Raw genomic sequence first — 15,516 nt, 5'->3', positions numbered from 1 at the left:
CCCTGCACAGAAATGTAAGCAGTCATACACTTAAAAAGAACTTAGGCGGACATGTAATATCAGCTATGCTCTGGTTTCACGTTCATAGAGACTATGGAATGAACTGTGCCTTTTGTGTGTGGACTGAACTTAATTATATTCTGTCATTGTACGTGTTTCTGAATTTACTATTTTTGCAATCCAACTTTGACTTTGTAAATCTTTGAAAATGTAAATGTATGTTTTGCTTACATGAGCTGAATTATTTTTATGTACCAAAGGCTTCATACTGTAGTGCTGCTGTTCGATTTGGTACTTGCAGTACTGCAGTGAAAACTGCTGACAGAGGGAAGTCAGTGAGCAGGACATTTTTTCAAAGTTTATTTGTTGTGTGTACGGGATACACCAGTCAATGACAATGTGTACTTACAAGCGCTTTGTTAACAATGCAGTGATCTAATACTAGGTTTTATAATGATGAATTGTCTGATAATGTTGGTAATGAAAATATATATATATAAAAAAGTTTTAAACTGTTTGTCAACTAGACTAGAGCTTTATTGAAAGATTTGAGGGTTGAACAATGGCACTAGATGAGGCCTCATGGTTTGGTCTTATCTCTTGCAAAACATTTTTGTCAGAAAGTGCTTAATGGTTTTGAATTCTTCGCATTCTCGGAGCTATTTATAGATTCAAATATAACATTATTTAGTTATGTTCCGTGCTATCCAGGATCTTTGGAACGTGTCTACCCCATTGAAGTTTAAATATTAAATGGTAGGGATGTCCCAAGGACACAGGATAGCACTGATAATTTCTTTATACATTTATTTGGAGTGTAGAATGTTTTGCTGTCTAAATTGAAGACTCAAGATCGCCCTTTGTGTCTTCTTGACACAAAGCACTCACAAACTTCTACAGATGCACAATCGAGAGCATCCTGGCGGGCTGTATCACCGCCTGGTACGGCAACTGCTCCGCCCACAACCGTAAGGCTCTCCAGAGGGTAGTGAGGTCTGCACAACGCATCACCGGGGGCAAACTACCTGCCCTCCAGGACACCTACACCACCCGATGTTACAGGAAGGCCATAAAGATCATCAAGGACAACAACCACCCGAGCCACTGCCTGTTCACCCCGCTATCATCCAGAAGGCGAGGTCAGTACAGGTGCATCAAAGCTGGGACCGAGAGACTGAAAAACAGCTTCTATCTCAAGGCCATCAGACTGTTAAACAGCCACCACTAACATTGAGTGGCTGCTGCCAACACACTGACACTGACTCAACTCCAGCCACTTTAATGGGAATTGATGGGAAATGATGTAAAATATATCACTAGCCACTTTAAACAATGCTACCTAATATAATGTTTACATACCCTACATTATTAATCTCATATGCATACGTATATACTGTACTCTATATCATCTACTGCATCCTTATGTAATACATGTATCACTAGCCACTTTAACTATGCCACTTTGTTTACATACTCATCTCATATGTATATATTGTACTCGATACCATCTACTGTTTCTTGCCTATGCTGCTCTGTACCATCACTCATTCATATATCTTTATGTACATATTCTTTATCTCCTTACACTGTGTATAAGACAGTAGTTTTGGAATTGTTAGTTAGATTACTTGTTGGTTATTACTGCATTGTCGGAACTAGAAGCACAAGCATTTCGCTACACTCGCATTAACATCTGCTAACCATGTGTATGTGACAAATAAAATTGGATTTGATTTGATTTGAATGCAAGTGAGGCAACGCAAAGCTTCTGCTTGACTATTCTTATTACGTCACCAACTTAATCGGAACATATCAGCAGTAGCCATTTTATTCAGCGAATGAAAACTTTGATCTCCTTAAAAAGACAGAAGACATTCTCCTCAACATCAATGGCAGTGTGTCCTTAAACCGAATGATAATCTTCATCCTACGGCCAGACGAAGGAATTGGGTAAGGTCTTTGAAATGCGCAGGGCAGTCTTGTTTTTAACGTGCTATCAGAACTAGCAGCATGGCTAGCTGAGTAACGTTAATGTGTGCAATTGTTGTTGATGCGGTCATGTTATGTGCAGAATACACCAATACTAGACTATGTTTAACTGATTTAAATTACAAGATGACAGATTTGTCTATCCCTGTTTAATCGGTTTGCCAGCTATCTTGCCTGTCAGATAACCGCAGACCTGCCAACTACAGTGACACTGTCTCTGTGTAGCCTAGGCAGCCGATTGTGCAGATCTAGCGCAGTTTAGGCTACTGTGTGATGCGAACTAGTTTCTCACAAATTAAAACCAATGTATCGCAGTTAACAACTGTAGTGCCTACTCTCTAATCAGTGAGCCTGCTAGTAAACTGAACTCAAGGTTTTTATTGTGTTGTCTCTAGACCAGGGTTTTCCAACCCTCTCCTTGGCCCCCCCAGACATTTCACATTTTTCATTTGACCCTAAACTGGCACACCTGGTTCAATTAGTCAATTCATCATCAAGCCTTTTAGTAAGCAACAGTTTGAAATGTACTGTGGGGTGGGGGGGTCAAATGATATATATTTTTTGCTTTGGGGAAGGTTGTGTTTATTTATTGGGCACAGGGTAGTGAAGTGCCGGTTTACGTTCACCATTTTGCAGGGTTTTACTACGCTGAACAAAAAATGTAAACGCAACAGGTAAACTGTCCTGCGCATTTCAAATACCTTACCCAATTATTTCTCTCATTTTGTGCACACATTTATTTACATTCCTGTTAATGAACATTTCTCCTTTGACAAGATAGTCCATCCACCTGACAGGTGTGGCATATCAATACATTGATTACACAGCATGATCATTACACAGGTGTAGCTTGTGTTGGGGACAATAAAAGACCACTCTAAAATGTGTGTCTAGTTTAGTCACAACACGATGCCATATTCAGACCCTTTGACTTTTTCCACATTTTGTTACGTTACAGCCTTATTCTAAAATGTATTAAATTACTTTTTTCCCTTAGTCAATCTACACTCAATACCCCATAATGACAAAGCAAAAACAGGTTTAGACTTTCGCAAATGTATTATAAGTAGTCAGACCCTTTGCGATGAGGCTTGAAATTGAGCTCAGATGCATCCTGATTCTATTGATCATCCTTGACTTGTTTCTACAACTTGATTAGAGTCCACCTGTGGTAAATTCAGTTGATTGGACATGATTTAGAAAAGGCACAAACCTGTCTATATAAGGTCCCACAATTGACAGTGCATGGCAGAGCAAAAACCAAGCCATGAGGTTGAAGGAATTGTCCGTAGAGCCTATTGAAGGTTATTGAAGGTTCCCAATAACACATAGACTGCCATCATTCTTAAATGGAAGTTTGGAATCACCAAGACTTCCTAGAGCTGGCCGACCCCAGCCAAACTGAGTAATCGTGGGAAGAAGGTCCTTGGTCAGGGAGGTGACCAAGATCCCTATGGTCACCCTGACAGAGCTCTAGAGGTCATTTGTGGAGATGGTTGTCCTTCTGGAAGGTTCTCCCATCTCTGCAGCACTCCACCAATCAGGCCATTATGATAGAGCTCTGATGAAACCAAGATTGAATTCTTTGGCCTGAATGCCAAGTGTCACGTCTGGAGGAAACCGGGGACCATCCCTACGGAGAAGCATGGTGATGGTAGCATCATGCTGTGGGGATGTTTTTCAGTGGCAGTGAACGGCGCAAAGTACAGAGAGATCCTTGATGCAAACCTGCTCCAGCCCGGACTTGAATCCAATTGAACGGCTCTGGAGAGACCTGAAAATGGCTGTGCAGCGACACTCCACATCCAAGCTGACAGCGCTTGAGAGGATCTGCAGAGAAGAATGGGAGAAATTCCCCAAATACAGGTGAGCAAAGCTTGTAGTGCTTATTTCCAAGATGGCATAGCAGTCGGACGTCTGTTTTGTCTTGTCCCGTCCCATGTATATATCGTTTTCTTCGTATATATTTTTGATCTCAATTTGCATCTATGGACTGAACATACTCTCCTGCAACCCAACTCACCCAATGTGGTACGGACCTGCTATTTTTTATACTTTAGAACCGGAGTCCCCATCAGAAGCTAGCCAGCTAACTAGCTAATAGTCAGTTAGCCACTGCCAGCGGTCATCACGATAACTCAGACATCAGCCAGCCTCAGCCCGGTCAATTCCTGCCAGTCTGCACAGCGTGATATCAACCCAAAACATTTTGGACAGTTTTTTTCTCTACCACATCTCCGGATTCCTACCGCAAGCTCTAAACCTTTTACACCGGATCATTGCAGCTAGCTAGCTTCTATCCGAGTGGCTACTCCTGGCTAATGTTTCTGTCTCGAAGCAAGCACCAGTTAGCCTGGAGTTTTCCTCGAGCTAGGCCCATCTCCCGGCTAGCCAAAGGGGTCCATGGGCTACAATACCTCTTTTGCCAATTGGCCTGGACCCTTTACAGCCGGTACGGCGCCCGACGATCCATCATGACTGGTCTGCCGACGTAACTGTCCAAGGGGGTTTCCAACAGGCTCTTCCGTTGTGATATCCCCCGGAGGCCCATCTGCTAGCCTGCTAGCCCTGGCCCGCTAGCTGTCTGAATCGCTGTGTCTCCAGCACGCCTAACTACTCACTGGACCCTATGATCACTCGGTTAGACATGCCTCTCCCTAATGTCAATATGCCTTGTCTATTGCTGTTTTGGTTAGTGATTTGTCTTATTTCACTGTGGAAAATGACTGTATCGCAAGAATCGAGGTTCTGTTAAGTTGTAACGTTTTACAAATGCAACATCTCACTGTCTTCTCTGTCAGCCCAATGTCGAATCATGTCCCAATTGCGTGCCAACACGTGCACAGAGGTTATCCACCAATCACAACCCTAGTCAGCCTCTCACAAATTGTAACCACGCCAGAGAAGTGTAGAGGCGGTAAGAGTTCCACCAAAATGGAAAGTGAGGAAACCAGCTCAAATAAATTCAAAAATGTTATTGGTCACACACATGGTTAGCAGATGTTAATGTGTGTGTAGCGAAATGCTTGCAGCTCAGCCTCTCGTGAGGATGAAATCCCCCCCAAAAAGGGCAGCAATGTTTTTTCAGTAATATGAAAGTGGTTTGGGTTTAAGTGGTCTGATGTTCAGCAAACGTGTGCAAAAAAATTTGCTGAAAGAATTGCTACGAGAAGCAGCACAACCAACCTCTTCCATCACCTGCAACTGAAACACGAGGTGGAATGGGAGGAATGTGTGAGACTACGCAATACCGATTCCAGTCACCGATTCCCAAAACGTCTGCTAAAAGACAAAATACCATAGCCGCATCCTTTTCAAACATAATCCCGTATGACAAGAAAAGTTTGAGGTGGAAGGAGATAACGGATGCAGTGACCTATTACATAGTGAAAGATATGGTCCCAATCTTCACAGTAGAAAACCCAGGCTTTAAAAAGCTGCTAGGTACAGTTGACCACAAATATCAGCTGCCAAGCCGCAAGTATTTCATGGAAGAAGCTCTGTTGCGATTATACACTGCTACCTGCAAAAGAGTCGCAGAGAAGCTGGCTAGTGTTTTCTTATTTTTCCACAACAACCGATCTATGGTCAAGCAGAACGGCAGAGCCATACCTAAGTTTGACAGTCCACTACATAAATGAAGACTGGAAATTGCTAAATGTCTGCCTCCAGTCGTCTTACTTCCCCAATGATCATACGGGTGAAGTAATAGCCCAGGGTCTCAATCACTCTCTGGCATCGTGGAAGATGAGTGAAGACGAACAGGTGTGCATGACAACTGACAGCGGGAGCAACATGATAAAAGCATTGCGCTTGAACAACTGGACCCGCCTGCAGTGCTTTGGGCACAGGCTTCACCTCGTCATCGGTAAGTGTGACATTGGATAATTAAAGTGCATTCAAAAAAGTTATGTTCAGGCTAGCTGTAGGCTAATGTGTTAGTAGTTGTGTCATTCTGCCAATCCAATAGCAAATAACCATAGGCTGTTTTAAATTTATTAACAAATGAACTAAATTAATACATTTTCAATCAAAATGATTATTTAAATTACATATTCAAACAGCTAGTGGTCAAACATTCCTAAACAATAGAATAGACGTGTGTGTTTTTGTGTTTTTCATTTATTTTGCACAAATAGGCCTCGAGGCCTTGTATATATTTTTTATTTTAACAAGAAAATTCAATTAATAATGATTTCTTGGCCTTTTTAAAAATGTCTTTAGAGAAAAACAATAAATATATATATTTAACTTTTATTTAACTAGGCATGTCCATTAAGAACAAATTCTTATTTTCAATGACAGCCTAGGAACAGTGGGTTAACTGCCTGTTCAGGGGCAGAACTACAGATTTGTACCTTATCCGCTCAGGGGTTTGAATTTGCAACCTTCTGGTTACTAGTCCAACACTCTAACCACTAGGCTACCCTGCCACCCAAATCTAAAAATGTAGATTTTACTTTTAGGCCATAATGCCCAGCCCTACCTTGAGTCATACTAAATCTCTATTCCGACTATTAACACTAGAAAAGCTAGACATCTAGCAATCCAGTTCTGAGCCAATGCATTCGAACAGTCTAATAAAACAAATCAAATCAAATCAAATTTTATTTGTCACATACACATGGTTAGCAGATGTTAATGCGAGTGTAGTGAAATGCTTGTGCTTCTAGTTCCGACAATGCAGTAATAACCAACAAGTAATCTAACTAACAATTCCAAAACTATTGTCTTATACACAGTGTAAGGGGATAAGGAGTATGTACATAAGGATATATGAATGAGTGATGGTACAGAGCAGCATAGGCAAGATACAGTAGATGGTATCGAGTACAGTATATACATATGAGATGAGTATGTAAACAAAGTGGCATAGTTAAAGTGGCTAGTGATACATGTATTACATAAGGATGCAGTCGATGATATAGGGTACAGTATATACATATGCATATGAGATGAATAATGTAGGGTAAGTAACATTATATAAGGTAGCATTGTTTAAAGTGGCTAGTTATATATTTACATCATTTCCCTTCAATTCCCATTATTAAAGTGCCTGGAGTTGAGTCAGTGTCAGTGTCAGTGTGTTGGCAGCAGCCACTCAATGTTAGTGGTGGCTGTTTAACAGTCTGATGGCCTTGAGATAGAAGCTGTTTTTCAGTCTCTCGGTCCCAGCTTTGATGCACCTGTACTGACCTCGCCTTCTGGATGATAGCGGGGTGAACAGGCAGTGGCTCGGGTGGTTGATGTCCTTGATGATCTTTATGGCCTTCCTGTAACATCGGGTGGTGTAGGTGTCCTGGAGGGCAGGTAGTTTGCCCCCGGTGATGCGTTGTGCAGACCTCACTACCCTCTAGAGAGCCTTACGGTTGAGGGCGGAGCAGTTGCCGTACCAGGCGGTGATACAGCCCGCTAGGATGCTCTCGATTGTGCATCTGTAGAAGTTTGTGAGTGCTTTTGGTGACAAGCCAAATTTCTTCAGCCTCCTGAATGGGCTGGACCAGTTCAGTTTGTCTGTGATGTGTATGCCGAGGAACTTAAAACTTGCTACCCTCTCCACTACTGTTCCATCGATGTGGATAGGGGGGTGTTCCCTCTGCTGTTTCCTGAAGTCCACAATCATCTCCTTAGTTTTGTTGACGTTGAGTGTGAGGTTATTTTCCTGACACCACACTCCGAGGGCCCTCACCTCCTCCCTGTAGGCCGTCTCGTCGTTGTTGGTAATCAAGCCTACCACTGTTGTGTCGTCCGCAAACTTGATGATTGAGTTGGAGGCGTGCGTGGCCACGCAGTCGTGGGTGAACAGGGAGTACAGGAGAGGGCTCAGAATGCACCCTTGTGGGGCCCCAGTGTTGAGGATCAGCGGGGAGGAGATGTTGTTGCCTACCCTCACCACCTGGGGGCGGCCCGTCAGGAAGTCCAGTACCCAGTTGCACAGGGCGGGGTCGAGACCCAGGGTCTCGAGCTTGATGACGAGCTTGGAGGGTACTATGGTGTTGAATGCCGAGCTGTAGTCGATGAACAGCATTCTCACATAGGTATTCCTCTTGTCCAGATGGGTTAGGGCAGTGTGCAGTGTGGTTGAGATTGCATCGTCTGTGGACCTATTTGGGCGGTAAGCAAATTGGAGTGGGCCAAGGGTGTCAGGTAGGGTGGAGGTGATATAGTCCTTGACTAGTCTCTCAAAGCACTTCATGATGACGGAAGTGAGTGCTACGGGGCGGTAGTCGTTTAGCTCAGTTACCTTAGCTTTCTTGGGAACAGGAACAATGGTGGCCCTCTTGAAGCATGTGGGAACAGCAGACTGGTATAGGGATTGATTGAATATGTCCGTAAACACACCGGCCAGCTGGTCTGCGCATGCTCTGAGGGCGCGGCTGGGGATGCCTTCTGGGCCTGCAGCCTTGCGAGGGTTAACACGTTTAAACGTCTTACTCACCTCGGCTGCAGTGAAGGAGAGACCGCATGTTTTCGTTGCAGGCCGTGTCAGTGGCACTGTATTGTCCTCAAAGCGGGCAAAAAAGTTATTTAGTCTGCCTGGGAGCAAGACATCCTGGTCCGTGACTGGGCTGGATTTCTTCTTGTAGTCCGTGATTGACTGTAGACCCTGCCACATGCCTCTTGTGTCTGAGCCGTTGAATTGAGATTCTACTTTGTCTCTGTACTGACGCTTAGCTTGTTTGATAGCCTTGCGGAGGGAATAGCTGCACTGTTTTTATTCGGTCATGTTACCAGACACCTTGCCCTGATTAAAAGCAGTGGTTCGTGCTTTCAGTTCCACGCGAATGCTGCCATCAATCCACGGTTTCTGGTTAGGGAATGTTTTAATCGTTGCTATGGGAACGACATCTTCAACGCACGTTCTAATGAACTCGCACACCGAATCAGCGTATTCGTCAATATTGTTATCTGACGCAATACGAAACATATCCCAGTCCACGTGATGGAAGCAGTCTTGGAGTGTGGAGTCAGCTTGGTCGAACCAGCGTTGGACAGACCTCAGCGTTGGAGCCTCTTGTTTTAGTTTCTGTCTGTAGGCAGGGATCAACGAAATGGAGTCGTGGTCAGCTTTTCCGAAAGGGGGGCGGGGCAGGGCCTTATATGCGTCGCGGATATTAGAGTAACAATGATCCAAGGTTTTTCCACCCCTGGTTGCGCAATCGATATGCTGATAAAATTTAGGGAGTCTTGTTTTCAGATTAGCTTTGTTAAAATCCCCAGCTACAATGAATGCAGCCTCCGGATAAATGGTTTCCAGTTTGCAAAGAGTTAAATAAAGTTCGTTCAGAGCCATTGGGGGGGGATATATACGGCTGTGATTATAATCGAAGAGAATTCTCTTGGTAGATAATGCGGTCTACATTTGATTGTGAGGAATTCTAAATCAGGTGAACAGAAGGATTTGAGTTCCTGTATGTTTCTTTCATCACACCATGTCTCGTTCGCCATAAGGCATACGCCCCCGCCCCTCTTCTTACCAGAAAGATGTTTGTTTCTGTCGGCGCGATGCGTGGAGAAACCCGTTGGCTGCACCGCCTCGGATAGAAAGAATGTTAGTCTCTGATGTCCCTCTGGAATGCTACCCTTGCTCGGATTTCATCAACCTTGTTGTCAAGAGACTGGACATTGGCAAGAAGAATGCTAGGGAGTGATGCACGATGTGCCCGTCTCCGGAGTCTGACCAGAAGACCGCCTCATTTCCCTCTCTTTCGGAGGCGTTTTATTGGGTCGCTGCCTGGGATCCATACCGTTGTCCTGTTTGAAATGCAGAACACAGGATCCGCGTCGCGAAAAACATATTCTTGGTCGTACTGATGGTGAATTGACGCTGATCTTATATTCAGTAGTTCTTCTCGACTGTATGTAATGAAACCTAAGATGACCTGGGGTACTAATGTAAGAAATAACACGTAAAAAAACAAAAAACTGCATAGTTTCCTAGGAACGTGAAGCGAGGCGGCCATCTCTGTCGGTGCCGGAAGGCATTTAATATATACTATTTCGGGTTTAATACCGGTGACTGGTATCCCGGGACTTCTCGACCAAGCTCCTTAATAATGATGGGTCCAGTGGACCAATAATATACTCCACCAGTTTAATGCCACACTAAAGTAAAGTACTAAATATGCGCGTGGGAATAGCTGCATGACTTCATTCATACATTAGACCAGTCATCACAATGCTATGCTATGCCTACCATATTTGGCCTACTCAACCTTAATGTCCTCAATAGAAACCATCACTTACTTGCATAACTTCAATACATTGCATTGATGACTATCATGTGTAGGCTAGGCTACCACTCGACTGAAGGCAATCTCCATTTCATTTTCACAAATCTCCAAACTAGCTTTGTGGACTTGGCAGTGGCTCCAAACTGCAGCTACTTACTCACTGTTAACAAAATGGCTGGTACATTGAGTCTACAAACACGCTTGAGGAAATAGACATTTACAACATTGTTCCATTATATTACTATAACGAAAGCGGGTGCACGGGTTTGACCTAGTCCGATTGGCAGGGATTTGATCAACCACGGTGCCACCCAGGGTTCTGAGTCTCCGCTACTAGTTTTATTTGCTCGTCTGTTTAGGGGAGATGTTTCCTGTGACAGTCACCACAATAAGCAGGTTCAGAAAGTAAAAACAGCCACAACCTTCTGAAATTCCCCTCATAGCCAGATATAAGGGGTGAGAAAAAGGCCAACAAGCTGGCTGACATCTTTCAGTCAAAGGTAATCTAAAACAAATGTAATCTTCACTAGGCTGTACGCTAATAGCCACATTTTAGTCCTACATTTAGGCTACATCAATGAAATAGTGAGGTGACTTTGACAGAACATTGAGTTGATTTTACATTGGGACAAATAAAACAAGCACTTTAGATTCCTGTTCATATTCAGCCATTTACAGTGGTATGATCATGTCAGATTGTTTTCGATGGCATTATATGCTTTTTAAATAGCATTTCTATTTTAGTTGTGAATACCAGGATTTTACTGGTATGGTTGCATTTTTCTCTGGAAAATGTGTTGATTTAAAAAAAAAAAAAACTGATGCTGTTGTTAAAAATAATCATTTGGTTGTGTTTATGAAGATTTTAGGTTGGCCTACCATTACAATACCAAAAAAGTAAATTAATTACTGTAGGTTATATGTAAAAATGAAAAACCACAACATCACAATTCAAGTGTTATGCACTATCACAAAGAAATGCATTCATATTTTAAGGCAGGTCTTTAGAAAACTATTTTTTTTAAAGAATTGTATTTCAAAAGAACAGAATCTCATATTTGAAGTTGTATTATGTTACTAGTCTGTGCATCGAGCCTATGGCAATGCTGCCGCAAGTGCTCACATGTAGAACGCATCGAATAGCGACTGGAATATTCTACAAAAAAACGATTTTGAAATTAGGCCCTTGCCTTCATTTGAAGTTGTTTGGCAAATGTACACTACCGTTCAAAAGTTTGGGGTCACGTAGAAATGTCCTTGTTTTTGAAAGAAAAGCAAGTTTTTGTTTTTTTTGTCAATTTTTATTTATTTAAATAACATCAAATTGATCAGAAATACAGTGTAATGTTAATGCTGAAAATGCCTTTCTTTTTAAAAAATATTTTGGAATGGAATATCTATAGAGGCCCATTATCAGAAACCATCACTCCTGTGTTCCAATGGCACGTTGTGTTAGCTAATCCAAGTTTATAATTTAAAAAGGCTAATTGATCATTAGAAAACCCTTTTGCAATTAAGTTAGCACAGCTGAAAATGTTTGGACAGTTTTATTGCTTCTTTAAATCAGCACCTCTTTAGACTAGTTGAGTATCTGGAGCATCACCATTTGTGGGTTCGATTACAGGCTCAAAATGTCCAGAAACAAACTTTCTGAAACTCGTCAGTCTATTCTTGTTCTGAGAAATTAAGGCTATTCCATGCGAGAAATTGCCAAGAAACGGAATATCTCGTACAACGCTGTGTACTACTCCCTTCACAGAACACCGCAAACTGGCTCTAACCAGAATAGAAAGAGATTTATTTTATTTTATTTTTATTTCACCTTTATTTAACCAGGTAGGCTAGTTAAGAACAAGTTCTCATTTGCAACTTCGAACTGGCCAATATAAAGCATAGCAGTGTGAACAGACAACACAGAGTTGCACATGGAGTAAACAATTAACAAGTCAATAACACAGTAGGAAAAAAAGGGGAGTCTATATACATTGTGTGCAAAAGGCATGAGGAGGTAGGCGAATAATTACAATTTTGCAGATTAACACTGGAGTGATAAATGATCAGATGGACATGTACAGGTAGAGATATTGGTGTGCAAAAGAGCAGAAAAGTAAATAAATAAAAACAGTATGGGGATGAGGTAGGTGAAAATGGGTGGGCTATTTACCAATAGACTATGTACAGCTGCAGCGATCGGTTAGCTGCTCAGATAGCAGATGTTTGAAGTTGGTGAGGGAGATAAAAGTCTCCAACTTCAGCGATTTTTGCAATTCGTTCCAGTCACAGGCAGCAGAGTACTGGAACGAAAGGCGGCCAAATGAGGTGTTGGCTTTGGGATGATCAGTGAGATACACCTGCTGGAGCGCGTGCTACGGATGGGTGTTGCCATCGTGACCAGTGAACTGAGATAAGGCTGAGCTTTACCTAGCATGGACTTGTAGATGACCTGGAGCCAGTGGGTCTGGCGACGAATATGTAGCGAGGGCCAGCCGACTAGAGCATACAAGTCGCAGTGGTGGGTGGTATAAGGTGCTTTAGTGACAAAACGGATGGCACTGTGATAAACTGCATCCAGTTTGCTGAGTAGAGTGTTGGAAGCAATTTTGTAGATGACATCACCAAAGTCGAGGATCGGTAGGATAGTCAGTTTTACTAGGGTAAGTTTGGCGGCGTGAGTGAAGGAGGCTTTGTTGCGGAATAGAAAGCCGACTCTTGATTTGATTTTCGATTGGAGATGTTTGATATGAGTCTGGAAGGAGAGTTTACAGTCTAGCCAGACACCTAGGTACTTATAGATGTCCACATATTCAAGGTCGGAACCATCCAGGGTGGTGATGCTGGTCAGGCGTGCGGGTGCAGGCAGCGAACGGTTGAAAAGCATGCATTTGGTTTTACTAGCGTTTAAGAGCAGTTGGAGGCCACGGAAGGAGTGTTGTATGGCATTGAAGCTCGTTTGGAGGTTAGATAGCACAGTGTCCAAGGACGGGCCGGAAGTATATAGAATGGTGTCGTCTGCGTAGAGGTGGATCAGGGAATCGCCCGCAGCAAGAGTAACATCATTGATATATACAGAGAAAAGAGTCGGCCCGAGAATTGAACCCTGTGGCACCCCCATAGAGACTGCCAGAGGACCGGACAGCATGCCCTCCGATTTGACACACTGAACTCTGTCTGCAAAGTAGTTGGTGAACCAGATGAGAGGCCCCGGTGCACAACTGAGCAAGAGGACAAGTACATTAGTGTCTAGTTTGAGTCACAACTCACAAGTCCTCAACTGGCAGCTTCATTAAATGGTACCCGCAAAATGCCAGTCTCAACGTCAACAGTGAACAGCCGATTCCAGGATGCTGGCATTCTAGGCAGAGTTCCTTTGTCCAGTGTCTGTGCCCATCTTAATCTTTTATTGGCCAGTTTGAGATATGGCTTTTTTTCCAACTCTGCCTAGAAGGCCAGTATCCCGGAGTCGCCTCTTCACTGTTGACGTTGAGACTGGTGTTTTGCGGGTACTATTTAATGTCTATATTTACATTTCTGATACTTATGCTGCACTGTCTGTTGCAGATCATTATTCACCCATGTCATCCTATAATAATGTATTCAGGAAAACTTAAAGCGATCCGAGCGGCTGTTCTTCACGCACCTAGGACCCATAATGCTTCAATGGCCTAAATATTTGTCATTTAACATTTAAAATGTATTACTTTTATGTGTGGCATATACACAACCAGCCACAATGTTTTAATCATCTGATTAGGCTACTTAAAACATCTAATTTAGCCTACCTGCGCACGTTCGTCCAAAATATAATTCCAGCATCCAAACTTGTGGAGTTGAAAATGCAAATAATTATACTGAAGTGCCCAACATCGGGCACTTTATTGATTGTGGTGTATTGGCACAGAAACCTGTTGGTGGAAATTGCATTGCATATATTTTATATTATTATAAATATAGCATCAATGTTGAAAAATGTATTTCCACCTAGCTGATCATTGTCTGCAGCCGGCTCTGCTCGTAATGTAGGTCTATTGAAACCGTCAGGGAGAGCTGTTAGCTCATCCGTGGTGGTCAGTGAACCCTCAACCTTCTGGTTGGTAGCCCTGCGTCGGACAGAGGTGCAGTGCATTTGAAAAGTATTCAGACCCCTTGACCTGTTTTTACACATTTTGTTACTGTCACGACTTCTGCCGAAGTCGTTGCCTCTCCTTGTTCGGGCGGTGCTCGGCGTTCGACGTCACCGGTCTTCTAGCCATCATTGATCCTTTTTTCATTTTCCATTGGTTTTGTCTTGTCTTCCCACACACCTGTTTTCAATCCCATTCATTACCTGTTGTGTATTTAACCCTCTGTTTCCCCTCATGTCTTTGTCAGAGATTGATTTGTTGTCTGTGTAGTGTGCTTGTTTGTATAGGTGCGCGTCGGGTCTTCGTACCCATGTTTTGTTTGTACATTTATTGTTATGGAGCATACTCGTGGAACTTTATTAAAAGATTCCATATTTAAACTCCATTTGACTCTCCTGCGCCTGACTTCCCTGCCACCTATTACACCTATGCATGACAGAATCTCTGACCAAAATATATGAAGTCAGCAGGAGAAGACACTATACCCATGGACCTGGAGGAACATGTTCAGGAACAAGCGAGGGAGCTTGACTGTATCAGCTCCGTCATGGAGCACATTATCCAGAAAATGGATCGCTGGGAGAGACAGGGAGTTTCTCCAGCACCACCACAACCGGAATCTCCCGTGAACGTTTTTTCCTCTCCAGAATCGAGGATCCATTTTTCCCTACCTACGGGATACAATGGAGATACTGCCGGCTGCCAGGGTTTCCTCCTCAAACTAAACTTATATCTAGCCACGGCCTCCCCAGTACCATCTGACCGTGAGAAGAGTTACGCCCTTGTCTCATGCCTCACCGGGAGAGCCCTGGAATGGGCCAGCGCTGTGTGTCATAGGGAGGATGCGGGCGTTGGACCATTTTGAGGAGTTCACCCGCCAATTCCGGATAGTATTCGATCACCCACCTGAAGGCAAAGCAGCGGGTGAGCTTCTCTATCATCTGAGGCAGGAGACGAGGAGTGCACAGGAGTTTGCTTTGGAGTTTAGGACCTTGGCTGCCGGTGCTGGATGGAGCAACAGGGCCCTGATCGACCATTACCGATGTAGTCTACGCGAGGATGTCTGTCGGGCGCTGGCCTGTAGAGACACCACCCTCACCTTCGACCAGCTGGTGGACATGTCCATTAAGCTGGACAACATGCTGGCTACTCGTGGACGTCTAGATCGGGGT

Source organism: Oncorhynchus nerka, linkage group LG28 (assembly GCF_034236695.1).
Source record: "Oncorhynchus nerka isolate Pitt River linkage group LG28, Oner_Uvic_2.0, whole genome shotgun sequence".
NCBI lineage: Eukaryota > Metazoa > Chordata > Actinopteri > Salmoniformes > Salmonidae > Oncorhynchus > Oncorhynchus nerka.
This window is presented reverse-complemented; position numbering follows the sequence as displayed.